Here is a 16,213-nt window from a genome sequence, read left to right on the forward strand (position 1 = left end):
GGCGAAATAGTACACTCTGTTATGTTCATGGTATTGCTCGTGTCTATAGGAGACGGTTACCACTTTCCATCAGGTGGGCCGTTAGCTTGTTTGCCATTCTAAGTTGAATAAAAAAAAAAATTAATTCACAGCCTATTAATATAGTTATTTTAAGTATTTGTATTTATGTAAGTAAGTAAGTAAGTGTAAAAAAAAGATTTCAAAAAAGAGGTACACATTTTAGATCTGTATTTTTATATTTGTCAGTTTAATTAATTTCGTCAGTTGCAAACCGATTTGGATTTATTTTTTATCTGAAAGGATATATTCACAGATTAATTCCATAGAATCGGTTCAGCAGTTTAGTTTTTTGATCAAAATGCCTAACTGCTTTTGTTACAATAGAAGTAATTTTTTTTTATAGCACATAATCTTTATATTCAATTTTATTCTATCTATATAATATATGAATAAAAGAAATACTACTTTTTATAAAATAAATAGGTAGAACCAAATAATTTCGTTGTAACGACGGAGCAAATACCGGTAAACGTTTTGTCACATCGTTAGATACCAAAGTTTAATGCTCCGTTGAACAAAATTGGACTATAAAGCAATTCGATACGGCAACATTTTACGAAATGAGATCTACTTTTTTTTTGGAATAAATAAAAAAGCTGTTTTGTTCGGAATAAACCAATTACTTCACTTTACCTCATTTATAAATATGTGAAAAACAATATTAAAAGTAACATTGCTCATCGACATAAATTTAATATTCCATACTTCAATTTAAAATGTAAAAGTGCGTTTGTTTATAACCTCATAGCGCTGTAACGCTTTAAAATAACTGTACACGTACTAGATACAGCGGTCTTAAAAAAACTTAATAAATGCTGTAAAATGGCATATTAGGGCTTCAGCCAACGCTGCCATTCTTATACCACGGTAGGAATATAAGCGCAAAATTCCATTGAGAGCTATATTAATCGTATATATATAGCTCCACATAATAAAATATTGAAATTCCAATTTATAGGCTATGAGATTACACTAAAATCAATTTATCACGAGAACTGTTAATAAAACTCTGTTCATTGGATGGGTTTAGTCATGGGATTTATTAATTTTCAATTTCCTCTTTGTTATAGAACCTTATGGTGTAGTCTCTCGAGTAAATCTCGGTACTTATACCAGTATAACTTTCCTTGAGTATTAAACTAGCTAATTAAAATAACAATATACATGTTAAAATATACTACTACTGTCTTGTTTGATCGTTTCTCTCAGTAGCAGAGCTCGGATGCGGTGAATGTGGTATTCATCAAGGAATTGGGAACTGTTAATAAATTTTAATAACTTTGACCTATATGAGTCAGCATTGAAAACTTTAGTGCTAAAATTATACATTTTCTTTTCTTTTGTGTTACGTTTTATGAAAAACAATATTCATAGTGTATTAACAAACGTCATAGTTCTTAAGAGACAGTTAACAGATTGAGGTCATTGACATTCCTATTCAACATTATATGTAATAAATAAATTAATAAATAAGAAATAATAAATTAATTAAACTATAACATTTAATGAATAAACTAATAAATAAATGAATGAAAACTCATTATTGTGTCCTTTCAAAGGAATATATCATTACAAAAAATACGAGTATTTGGGCAAAAAAATAGGATGTATTATTGATAGGCTAAAATATAAACAAAACAAAAGGGTACTAATATCAACAATCTATACATTCATTTAAAATTAGTACCACTGCATAACGTAATTAGAACTTGTTCGGTTTACGCTGCCGCCAAATTAACTTCGAACTTACATATACCGTGTAGGGAAATGCCTTGCTTGTGTATCTCCCTCTAACATATATGTTTTTATGTTACGTCTCTTTTACATTACTACCCTATATACTTTATAATCTCATATCAACCATAGATGTAGTATAATAAATTATAGTATCCCACATAAAAAAAAAAACTTAATTTAATTGTGATAAACCCATTTATTTTGATCTAAAACTAAATTACTGTATCTATTTTGATAAAAAATTTTCAAGGGGCTAATTTGTAGGTATATCCTTTGAGATAAATTAAGAATTTTCCAAATCGGTTTAAAACTAACGGAGTTATAAGGTAATAAAAAAGAAAAAAAGGCCGAATTGATTAATGAACGACCGAATCCTTCTTTTTAAAGTCTATTGATAACGTACTATGTGCAAGTATATCAACATAATCTCATATTCATGATATTTAAATTGTATTAGTTTTTCGCTAATGCAAAATTGTATTTGAATATTTAGTCTTGTTGAAATATTCAATAATCAGTCTGTTTCTAAACGACATCGCACTTGACTTTATTTATCTAACTTATTTATATTCATATAAAATTCATCTCTGTAGTGACAAATTTATAGTGTATTTAATTTATTGTTTGTTTTATTTATCCATCTACACACCACAGAGGGGGCCAAAGTCTTTATCGATAACTCACAATGTAATCCAAGATAAACCAGGAACGTTAAAAACGAGAGCTCGATTTTTTTGTAACACAGGAAGTGTTACAACAAAAGCGAGCTCTCTTTTGAGCATACGGTTAGGCTGACAGTAAGTTACTACCACTCAGTAGTAGTGGTAATCACCATCATTATGTCAGCCCTTAACTGTCCACTGCTGAACATAAGCATCCCCCGGGGGGGAGTGCCAGTAGTTGCCACGCTTGGCAGGTAGATTGGCAACGGCAGTCAGGCTTTAGAGATGTTTTAAGAGGGACGCTGCTTGAGAACGCTAGTTAAGAGGCGACTAAGGGAGGGTAAAGGATGGGTATCCTTTACCCTCCCTTAGTCGCCTCTTACGACAGCCACTGGAAAGGAAGGGGTGGCCTATTATTTGCCGGAACTGTACCGACCGTACTGTACCCTAACCGTACCGGCCAAAAATTCATAGACAGAGAGACAGAATTTCTAAAAATTATCAATTTTGTATATTGGAATTTATTAAGAAATCTCATTTTTTTTTAAATATCTCCCATGTCTAGTTACAATTTCATTATATTAACAAGAAAGAAGTCAGATAACTAATAGGTAGGTACTTATGAATAATTACTTGTAATCATGGGTCAATGCTTTCATATTATTTTGAATGTCAGACTATCGGCTTTGTTGATGCTAAACACTGTGATTAATAAATAGCCTAATACGGTTAATGGATTTACACAACTTTCACCATGTACCTACTTAGTCACGATATTAAATTAAATTACTTAAAGTTTCGCTGACCAGGCATATTAACATTATTTTGTATCCGATGGTGACAAAAAGGAGATAATATTTTAAATATTATCTCCTTACTACATTACTAGATATAAATACTAAATATAATAATAATAATATAATAAATAAATAAAAGTTTGACAAAATTCACACTCAATATTTTCAAAAAGTAATGGAACGAAGTATTTTATAGATAAAAATAGCACTATAGCGGATCCTTTACCATCCATACTGCTAGATCATGGAATTATCTTTCCATATCTATTCATGAGAGTCAATCCCTAAATATTTTTAAGACTAAATTTAAAGAGTATCTTATATCCTTATGATCATGTATCCAACTATATAAGTCGCTCCCACTGGTATTATAAACGTAGACCAGAAGTTAGCTAGACTTAAGTGAGATTGGGTGAGTCAAATTAGCCACATGAGTCCCGAGAGATAGACAAAAGTCTTTCCCCAGTGAGTGGGTGCCTACAGATGGACAGCGTCACCGAGACCGGTCCAGAAAGCTATGGAGTGATTTAAATGAATTTAAAAGAGATTGATCTAAGGTGGCAAAAAGCAAAAATTTTAAGAAGTATATAAGGGAGACCCTTGCACAGCAGTGAGAGATTATGAATTAATAATAGAATCAATGGTAATTTTATTCGTAAATTGGTACAATCAATAAAAATGTTAGGATGACTAATCATATGGGATAAAGTAAAATAAAAAATAAACATATTTTTATAGATATTATAATTAGATTAAATACTTTTTACTGACTGCAATACATTTCTCTATATTTCTAGACTGTATATTTTTAGCTATATGAAATAAAAAAAATCCAAAAATCAATCTTAAGGAAGACAAATTACGCCTCAAAATGTACATAATGGAAATGTTATGAAAAAAGACATTCTGATAACTATCTGGAGTACGCTAAATTTTTATTTTAATATTCTGTTATTATTTCTTCTTGTAAATAAAATAAATTTTAATATTTACAGAAATTGTTACTTCAATTATAAACTCATAATAGATACATAATTAATGCATATTACTTAATGATATAGTTAAGTAGGTCTAATTAAATTTTAAAGTTTAATTTGACTAATAATTCATGCATGAAATTCATACATTTACGTTAATTAATTAATATTTTCGAACAAGGTGACGTCAACGAAAACCTCAAATTAATTTATGCATTAAACGAAATGGAAAAAGTAAGAACAAATGTACCCAACATGCTCACAGGTTAAATATCACATTAGTAATTAATTTCCTCTAATTTCCTTCTGGTTACCTCTTTTCCAGACCTTATCCAGAAGATAATAATAACGAGCAATATAATCCAAGATATCCAATATATGAGTCTCACTCAATTACATCATCATATATATGGACATTGAATAAAAATAAACATAAGCTTTAAATATATTTTTTTTAATGTATTTAATAGTTTTTACCCACGACTTCGTCCGCTTGACTGGAATATATTAACATACTGTGAAGAGAAAAAGTTTATGTCAATTTCTATCTCAAATACCATGTACGTACCAAATTTCATACATATTGGTTTAATCACTAAGGTGTTAAGAAGTAACAAATAAATTCACTTTCACATTTATAGTTTTAGGAAAGACAGTTAATATACGTACAGTTTCAAGATATACGTAAATTTGTTGACTTTATTTAACTGTGAATTAGAAAGAAAGAAAAAAATGGATTCAAATAAACTTAAATTTATTTTATTTATTTTCACTTTATTGCGCCAATTAAAAATAATAAATACAGTATTTTTTTATGAAAAGTGTTACAAAAGGAGGCTTTATCGCTAAGCAATCTCTTTCAGACAACCTTTAGGTAGAGGACATTGAGAAAAAGACAAAGGGTATGTGGCACACTATTGTATAGATATTATCGTATACAAACATATATACATACATGTACATATATATACATATACAATATTACACATACCTAATAGTACAAATACAAATCTACTGCACAAATACAAATGCACTGCCATTTCCTCTCTCTGTTTAGCGTAACGGTTGGCTGGTTAAGAATGTCATTAGGAATTAAGTCCGCCCTGTAGACATATTTTAATGTGTGTATGAATAAAATAAATAAATAAGAGACAATTAAAATTTATATATTTTTTAATATGACATTTAGAATATTTGCATCTAAATGTTACTATACCTATACTAAGTATAATTAATTAGCAAACTCGAATTGTTAACAACAATATAAACCGATGTTGATTTTCCCGTTTATCCGTACTACTCCGAAATATTTAGAACTAGTAAACAAGTCGAATCATGACAAATATTTGACCTGTTCACTTCCACGATTTACTAATATCTCATCGTGTGAAAAGCTGTTTTGGAAACTTACATCAAAGCTATAATATAATATAATTTAGTCCACATGTTTTATAATTTAATATCTTTGTACCTTTACGTAATAAATAAAATCGTAACAAACTCACAATGTTATTGTTTAATTCACTATTCGTGTTGTGACTTCTTGTTTGTATTTTATTACATTGACTGTCGTCGTGAGATTTCTTTCAGTGTCTTTAATACTGTAGCAAAGTACATTGTAACAAATTTAAATAATATTTCATGTATCATACCATATCAACCGTAAAACTGTCCATTGTTAAACGTATATTTCCTTCTAAGGGGGGTTTTGCCAATAGTTTTTACGCTGTGCAGGTGGGTTAATTAGTGTTTCACTTAAAAAAGTAGCAGGAATTTGATGAAATTGTATTGTAAAATATGGGTAATAGAGAATGAAATAGCCTCTGTATGGGTTGAATTATAATTTTTTCGAGTATTGAATCAAATTAAAAAGAAAATATGTTAAAATGCTATGTAAAATTAAGTTCAAGATATATTTACATATCATGGAAGCATACGAAGGAATCTTAGTAAATTAAATCGTTATTCAAGTAACTAATTTGTAAAAGTAATTAAGTGAAATTCGATTACCATTCGAAGGAAGTGGCTTACTTAGTTTGTATATCGTATAAAATTTTATCATTAACGGACCCGCCATTACTGATGCATTCCGAAAAAGTATGGTAACTCACTGAATAACTCATGCATATAAACGAACTAGAAATCAAAACTCCTGAAATGTGAACTTCAATCTTTTCAATTTGTTCCATAGTATAATACAATTTATTATAATATCCACTTTGTAGCTACTAAATAAAAATCACACCTGATACTTAAATTATCTTGATGAAAAGTTCTTGAAGAATCTACATATATACAGTCTACATATTTACATATATAAAATATCTCTGTTTAACATAAATAGTATATTAATAATTTATGTAACTTAAAATGGCAAACAAACTGGTGGCCCACCTGATAGAAAGTGGTAACTATCGTCCATATACATTGGATACAACTGAGTATACTCTGTCACCCATAATACCCTTCATGCATTGTCATTCCTGAGTACTGAGCTGTTGTTGTTATTCTTCTGTACTCTGTAATTTTATTACCATATTCCATCCTTCAAACTGAAACACAGCCATGCAAACACAACTGCTTCACAGCAGAAGTACGAATGGAATATAAATACTCAAACAGACGACTTTTGTATAAAGTCTCTCTGGTAAAGAATTAAGGAAAAGATCTTTATATTGTACTAATATTGTAAACTTGATAGTGAGTTTGTTTATTCCCTTAACTGCTTAATAAATTATCATGAAATATAGTATACCCGTACATACGTATAGGACCAAGAAGCATATAGGCTATCCCGATAAGTTAACATATCACGCAGAAGAAATCGCGAGTAAAAACTTTGTAGTATTTAATCAATATAAGACGACACTTGTATTTTGAATGTCAAATTCAGGTTTTACTATGGCAACGGCGACAGGTGGGCCAGAGACAAGTCTTCGAGAATAATGACGGACCTTGTAATAAATCTATCTCGTTCCCAATGTCGTACCTCTCGAGATGAATCGTTTACAAGGATTTTATGTATGCGGTAATTTATTAGGAGAAGGTATCGAGATCTCGGAAAAGATTTAGGAATGTGTCACCGCTAACACTCCATATTTGACAAGGAAGGGTTCCTGTTCACTTTATCTATTTCAGTCAATGACGCGAGCAAAGTTTTGGGTCAATTCAATAGTTACATATTAAGTTTTCTGCTATGATCTAAGTGTTGTATGATTTAAGTTTTAATGAAACTATCACAGAAAGACTCTCTAAATTAAATTAGTAATAAATGGAAACATTCAATTAATCAATTTGTGATTTAGATTGGACATCAACAAACTGTATTGTGATCGAGTCTAATTGACTCGACTTCGTTAATTTATAGTTTTATATTGTTTATACTTTACTATATACACTAATATAAAACATATGATATAGGTTAACAAATATACAAAGGCGAGCTTTACTCTAAAAGAATTCTCTTCCAGGAAACTTAATGTGGCAAGGAGCATCAATGACAGCGAGTAGAGCGGTGTACAATATTGTGACAATTTTCAAACAAGAAGAACTAGACAAGCTTAAGTTTATACATAATTAATTATATAATTATATCTGCTTAAAACTTTTATCATATTTTATATACAAATTTTTAAATAAATCTACCATACGAATATATTACTAACAAAGCGACTTTATTCTCGTGTGAAGTACTAAAATTTTTGCTATTTTTAGACTAACTTTGAATATTATTAAATTTTATCAGAAAAATAAATATAAAATAACAAAATTAAACTTATAAGAGCTAATTGTATTATAATATATTAATTTTATTTATAAAATACCGTATTCCTGATACACTAGAATTCTTGAAGAGCGTTGCAAAATAAATAAGGCATTTTCTAATAACATTTGGTTTAAGTTTCTCTTACTAATTATAAATTATTATTTATAAATATTACTAACTATAAACGGACTTTTGGGTCCTGGAAACTATATAAGGAAGTATATCAAATGTCAGGAAATCCCTAGCATCATTTCTTGTAAGTGACGCCAACGATTCCATTATACTCGCAATATGAACATAATATTCGTGCAAATATTGCTTATTTATCCTGCACGGACTAAGTATAAGGTTGCGGAAGTCAATCTTATTTGCTAATAAAATATATACTTAAATAGCTCCTAAAGAAAGAATTCTCTTTGTTCGCTCTGAATTTGCTTTCCTAATTATTTTTAGAATTATAGGTTAGTATGTGTATCTCATATTATTTTACTAATCGTTTTTCTTCGTACAACTTTAAAACACTTTAGACACACGATTTCGCATTCTAAAATTAAATATTATTTAAAATTAAGATGTTATATTTTTAATTCTTAATATATATTTAAACAATATTAAGTTCGTCACGATTTGATTTATTGTTTTCTGCTGAGAAACACACCAACTTGTTTATTTCCTACCAGCTGTAATTCACGATTTTCTGCGGTATTGAAAGGCATATATTTTAAAGCATTGAAAGTTTTTATTAGAATACGGAATGAAAATATTCTAATCTTAATCTGAAATATCTCTTCAAATTTGTACTGTCATTGTGAGTGATTGATTAACAAACATCTCTCTCATTTGTGTTTCTGTCTCCAAGCAGCAGAGATTACAGGGCTACATTTCGGTATGGACGATAATGAAATGGCGGAGTACTAGTGAAAGATGACAGGTAAGGACAAGAACAGGTCAGTCAATCCATCATAACAGGGTGAACTGCCTGCATGGAGGCATACCTGACAGGGTATATTATTAGCAATGGGGACTAATCTCCTCATTACTAACAATCTCTTCCCCACCGCTCGATATGAAGATTTTTTTTATACAACTTAGAATGTCAAACAAGCTGACGGCCCACCTGATGAGAAGTGGTAACCGCCGCCTATAGAAATGAGCAGTACCATGGACATAACAGAGTATACTGTTTCGCCCATGATACCCCCCATGCGTTGCCATTCCTAAGGACTCAGGTGTTATTCCTCCGTACCTAATCAACTCACGCCATATACCCTTCAAACCGAAACACAGCCATGCAAACACAACTGCTTCACGGTAGAAACACGAATGGGACATTCTTATCCAAGCAATCGACTTTTGTACAAAGTCTCCCTCTGTATATAGTAGTAAAATTACAAGATAAGGAAGCAAATTACCCTTTAGTCCTGGAGAAATAGAAGAAGAAGTAATAACGCTCGGAGTTAGGCGACGGTTGCAGTTTTCCTTCAGATGATTCGTATGCCATTCCGAATAACATAAAAAGTGTCATTTACAAACTTTCACAATTCATTAGTAACATTACGAAGAGTCAAGTACGATGTTGTTTGCCGTAATGAAAACTAATGGGACTCTAATTACTGAGAGTTTGACGACATTCTTATCAAGATAAGCTAATGGTCACTTTATTTTAACTGTCTGTGAATCATCGCAGTGATAATAGACCACCAGTAATATTATACGGATGATAGCAGTTGGTTATTATCAGTTTGTATTAGAACATGTAATATTTTATACCTAGCTTTATCACACTTGCGTGAATTAATTCGTAAAGTACCCTATCTGCTAATGTAGGATATACTCTATCCATGTGCCAAATTTCATTTAAATCCGTTCAGTAATTTTTGCTTGAGAGAGTATCGTCCATCTATCTATCATTATCATTTTTTATATTTATAATATTAATAATTTAAAATTCTAACTCTACCTCTTTGGTCATATATCAAATTGGTATAAGATTTTTTAAAAAAAATTACTAGACGTTATATTGTCAATGTCAGGTACTATTCTTGATCAATATATCCTCATTGTTACAAAGACCCATCACTGGACAAGTCAATATAATATGGTCCAGTTTTTTTTCATGTTTTTTTTTTTACTTTGCAATAATATAAGTATTTTTTTTTTTATAGAAGATAATGAACGTTATATATTTTGCCTCTGAAAAGGCATGCAAATATTTGATTATTTTTGAAATTAGATTCATGCATGCTTTTAATTTTAACTACACATATTATTCACACTTTTAAATTACAATTGTATAATTTTCTTAATTTTACATTTATGTCAATAATAAAATAAAGTGACTGTATAACAATCTAGGTAAGAATATTATTAAAATGTATAAATAAATTTAACACTGCATTTATAATTTTGTCTTTTATTAATTACATTTATTGTTTATTATATTCATTATGTTTGTATTGTTATAGTCAAGTTTTTCTTTTCTTCTATCAGTGTATTGTTTTCTTTCCTATCTAATCACTTCTTATGACATTTTTGTGATGAAAAACATTTTGTTTTATTGTCCCATCTATCTACAGAGTAATTCGTAATCATATGCGATTACATATCATATGCAATTCGTATGTACCAATTGCTATTTATTACTAGTATATCTCATGACATTTTTTACAATCCATTTAAGCACTTAATTATTCATTCCCGCAGATCTCATCAATTTTAATTCCCATTATTGAGGAGATAGTAAATCATCTCTTGCATAATGGGGATTAAAATTGATGAGATCGGGAATGTAACAGTTTAAAATATACCATTTATGTCGTCAACATTCATTAAGATTTATTAACCAATACAAATAATTATGTTATCTATACTTATAATAAATCTGTAGAGAGGTCAATTCTGTACATGAAATATATTTCCAAAATAACTATCAGGGGGTGATTAGTGATCGACGCTGATGCCAAAAATGCAATCTGTAAAATTTTTGTCTGTCTGTCTGTATGTTCGTTATAAAAACAAAAACTACCCGACGGATTTTAACGAAACTTGGTACAATTCTTCTTCATACTCCTTGGCAGGTTATAGTTTACTTTTCGTCACGCTACGATGTATAAGAGCAGAGCAGTGACGACAGAAACGCGGACGAAGTCGCAGGCAACTGCTAGTATCAAAAATAACATAAATTTAAAGAGACATTAAATGAAAATCAATAGACAGTATAGTAATGTAAATATAGTAAATAACTTCTTCCAATGTGTTTGTTTGTTATTTCTTGGCGTCTCAACGACTCAACCAATCGACGATAAAATTTTATATAACGTAATATTTGGGATAGTGTAGGATATGAGGTATTTTTTTGTTAAAATAAATCAACATATACCTACTTGCAATTGTAACGTTGCTAAATAGTGGAGTAATACAAGTAACAGTTACATATCGCTCTAAAAAGAAAATTACAACATTGATTACAACAAAATTACTAACATTTACCAATAATATCACTTTCAGAAGAACAAGAATTCAAAGCGACTTAAACACACAAATGGATGAAGCGGTTTTTTCGTAAACACAATAGATTTAAAATACTTGCATTTATATACATTTTTTATTTTTGTGTAACTGGTACCCACATGGGTACCATGGAACATACTATGATGCTCATATTGTTCCTAATGCGTTCCCATACCTGAAGACTGAGATGTTATACCACTGTATAATGTTTCGGGATTGCCATATCAGATCGTGATCACTATTTTAATTTTATATTCCTTCTTTAAATTAATACCCGCCCACTGTATACTATTTTATTATAACACATTGTGTTTTATTTATCTTTCGAGTGCCCACTATACAGGTTCACCTAGTGTGGGGCCCATTGTATTTTGTGTTTGTAACTATGTGTTTTTTAGCAAGTAATAAATTCTATTCTATTCTTGTATTCTGTAATTTCATTGGTATATTCCATCACTTCAAATTCGAACACAGCTATGCAAGTACAGTTATTTTTATTATTACGGAGGCTTACGAAAAGGCGGTCCGCCTAATGGGAAGCGACTATCATCACCCATGAATACTTGCAACACGAAGGCACTTGCCTTTTATCCGAACTATTCTAATGCTCTTGGTCGTAGATGGCCTTTACAGCTTTACTGGAGGTAACGAGGCCGAGTGCAGATGGCACTTCAGCGGAAAGACGATCCCTACCTGAAGGGACAGGGGAATCGTTTCGGAAATGTTGACTGTGTATTTCCAATCTTTTAAATGCTTGTAGGCGAATTTTTTTATTGATTAATTGCAAAACTAATGAAACAGGTGACTATTTTAAAAAGACTCCTTAAGAAAGTTTTCTGATAGGAGGTTAAGAAACATATCAAACCCAATTAAATAAATACAACATCAAAAAAATGGCTGTATGGTCCTGGCATAGAATTGGTCACCCCTTGGCCTGGAACTATACCATCAGGTAGAGGGATGGGCAGCAGCGTTCCTCTTAAAATATCTCTAAAAGCCTAACTGCCGTTGCCAACCCGCCTGCCAAGCGTGGCAACTATTGCCAAAACTCTCCTTAAGGCGAAAGAGTAGACAGTTAACGGTTGAAATGATGAAATAAATACAAAAATAAAATACAGCAACTCAGCTGTTGCTATCTTTAATTCATGGTTACTAAGTAACAACAGTACAAGACTGCTAAGTTATTGAATAAGAATTATGATCGATTACTAGCGGTTCTTCGGTTCCCACTACACATAGTAACTGTTTAAGATACGTTTACAATCGATTACTGGTTTGACCCAGTATTTTTTACTATGTAAAAGAGCAAATAAAAACTTGCCATACAATTTGACCTTGGTGGTGTAACGGTTTATCATATTGATTTACCTGCCGATTGGTCGCTTGTTCGATTCTCGCTCAATAAGAGTATACTCATTTTTATCTGTTTGTATGTATGAAGACGTTTTTCTATACACTCATAATAATAAATTGCAACTCAACAACTATTTTATTTATAAATCAACTTTAAATAGATTTACTTGTATGTAAATAATACTACATATCTATAATTTAGGTTAATTCATTAATTAAATACTGTAACTGAAAATATTTCAAGAGGTACACTGCATTTAACCAGTATTTTGTTTTTGTATTTTTGTTTTTTTACTTTTTTTAACACTGTGTTGATGTACATTTGTTTGCAAATAAATTGTCTATCTAACTACAACTCTTAAATGACAATATTGAGTTAATAATTATTTATGTAGGAGCCGCACTTAATTTGGGCTTGAATAATGAGAATGAAACATAGAGAAAGAAGAAAAGAGAGCTAAACAAACTTTAGGATTTCAATGTTTGTTACTAAATTTTATTTATTTATTTATACTTTATTGTACATAAAAAATTACAAACATATAATATATATTAAATAAAGATGTACAACAGGCGATTGATATATTTTGTAAGAGTTGTCTTTCAGCATAATCCTGAATGGTAAAGAGCATTAATTACCAACTGATTGAGTATAAAAACCTAACTACAAATAATAGAGGAGGAAACAATATAGTTGTTCCTATTAAGAAATAATAAATATGTTGACATATATACAAAGTAACTCATATAATTAAAGTCATAAATTCTCTTCATTGTACATGATAAAAACTTAAATAGAGTTAACTAAAGCAAATAATATATGTATGTAATATAGCAGTTTAACTGGCTGGCCTTCTGATTGTTTTGTTTTTGCAAAGTACAAACATTTGACTAAACTACTAGGGATGTTTCAATTAGGCATTAGTCGCAAGAATAGCGATTAAATGTTTTACATTCATCATCATCATATCATCATATCATATCAGCCTTTAACTGTCCACTGCTGAACATAAGCTTTCCCCTAGGGGGGTTTTGCCAGTAGTTGCCACGCTTGGCAGGTGGATTGACAACCAGAGTTAGGCTATGGAGATGTTTTAAGAGAGACGCTGCTGCCCAACCTTTGCTCTCCCTTAGTCGCCTTTTACGACATCCACAGGAAAGGAAAGGGTGGCCTATTCTAAATTGTTGGTAATCAAAAAACAAAGACGTAAATCTTTATCAAACTTATGTATAGTATATTAATTTTAAAGATTTTTTTTATTATAACTTTATTACTATTTCATGAATCACTTTCAAAATTTATCTTAAATAATAAAAAGTTATTAGTTCAGAAAACAGAATCGGATGACGACTGAGTTATTTGCTTTCGTAAGTTTTATTTATTTGGACTTTATTGACCAATAAAATGTGGTACAAAAAGCGCACCTAATGCTATTAGCTTTCTCTACTATGCTTTAGGATGTGCAAAGATACTTAATAAGCGGTTTAAATAATTAAATAATAAAGTAAGTTGTTAGTAAAATTATTACAAACATTACAAACATTTGAGTTTGTGGATATGAATTGGAAATATATTCCATATTTAAATATTAAATAGAATAACCACCGGCACAAGGACGATTACGTATTGAATATACGAAACTATTTATCTATCTTGCACCGTCTGTTCTCGGGCATAGGCCTCCTCTACATCTTTCCGTGATTCTCTACCTTTTGCCGGCCTACACTCTACCACCCTTCTTGTCCAACGATTTTGGTTCATCTTTACAATATGATCTTGAATCCTTGAATAAACAAATTACAATTTTGTGACATTTTTTTTAATAACACCTTACTGAACTTATTTCAGAAAACATTTTATTATGTTTACCTAACGTTTAAGAAACTGTATAATATCCAAATATAGTTCCATCAAAATCTCATTATTTGCATGGTTTCCATATAATTCCATAAAATTAACGTGCGGTACTCTAAAAATTACCTGTGTAAATTCAAAAACTTTGTTTTTGTTATGTTAATTTGTATCTGTCGATTTTCTTTACTTTTATATAATAAAATAGTTGAAATTTGATGTTTCTTACAATAATTTGGACCTAATACCTTCTCGTATCTTAACTTCAATTGACTAATACAAAGTATTTAAGCTAGTATGATCTTATAAGGCGACCTTCACGTAGAGTTTAAAGACAAGTTTTTAGACAACAGACCCTTCTATCCGAGTTTAACCTTCAATGAACCGAACACGGAAGTATAAATTGATCGAATTATAATACTCATTGGTAAACTTAATGAATTATTAATCATTCTACTTGTTAACATGCTCGCTTTTCTTAATTGCTGTCTTGATTTGCTTACTTAATAATTCTTAACAGATAAAAATAGGCCCATAGATTTTTGCATTATCATGGACTATAACGTTATAGAAATAAAGACAATAATACCATAACAGGTGTTCTCAATAGTTAATAATTTTTCAAATAGTATAACCATACCTTAAGGTCGTACACAAAGTAAATCCCAGCGTCCTTTTTGCCTACGCATACACTAATAATTATGCTAGACTCATGAACACTTCCACAATAAACACGTGCATTTCACAATATCCTGGCACTTTCACTCGTTGAAAGCAGTTCTGTCTCGATTTGGCGCTTAGCACAAACCGTTAAAACTGCTCGTACCAACGCTCGCGTCACACTGGCTGCGCACACGCGAGAGCCTCCTTTCCCCCCACTTTACCCACTTAATGGTTACCGACTACTTCAATATCCACTTAAAGCTTTATTCTTTCTATTATAAAGTCAAGTTTTCCATAATTTTTATTCCCATAACTATAAAATAAAGTTTGTCCATCTCAAGAATGAATGTCGCTAGGTTTTGATTTAAATACACATTGTTTATGCGGAACCCAGATTTTACGCGATAGCTCATGATGCATTACTTGTGAAAGATACTTAGGTATTTGTGACAACCCGGTTTTCGATTATGTTTTACGATCTATGTTAATTAGAAAGTCAAGTTCGGTAGTAAAAGTAATACCGCCACCGACAACGTGATGTTGTTTGCGCAATGAATTTTTTACTCACCTTTAGAAAATATTTCTTTATTATTCCTTATTTCATCACTATTATTTCAATCATTAATTTATTCATTTAGTTTTAAGTACAAGTCACGGTATAGAATGAGCCACATCCTTACTTTCCCATGGGTGTCGTATGAGGCAACTAAGGAAACTTAATAGTCAAAGGATAGGCAGCAGCATCCATCTTAAAACATTACTAAAGCCTAACTGCGTTCGCCAACTCGCTGGCCATGTTTGACATGTATCGACAAAAAGCCCCCTTATGGAAGAGG

At 30.7% G+C, this 16,213-nt stretch overlaps 1 protein-coding gene across 1 annotated transcript in view; it reads right to left on the reverse strand.

Annotated features, from left to right (window-relative positions):
- LOC113515402 (tyrosine kinase receptor Cad96Ca) overlaps positions 1-15,564 on the reverse strand; it is a 116,047-nt gene extending 100,483 nt beyond the window's left edge. The window contains exon 1 of the mRNA XM_031911354.2: positions 15,355-15,564. The gene's annotated coding sequence lies outside the window, so the exon portion shown is untranslated. The remainder of the gene's footprint in view (positions 1-15,354) is intronic.
- Between the last annotated feature and the right edge of the window lie 649 nt (positions 15,565-16,213).

The sequence above is a fragment of the Galleria mellonella genome, unplaced genomic scaffold (genome assembly GCF_026898425.1).
Source record: "Galleria mellonella isolate WM207_F2 unplaced genomic scaffold, CSIRO_AGI_GalMel_v1 utg1260, whole genome shotgun sequence".
NCBI classification, from domain to species: Eukaryota; Metazoa; Arthropoda; class Insecta; order Lepidoptera; family Pyralidae; genus Galleria; species Galleria mellonella.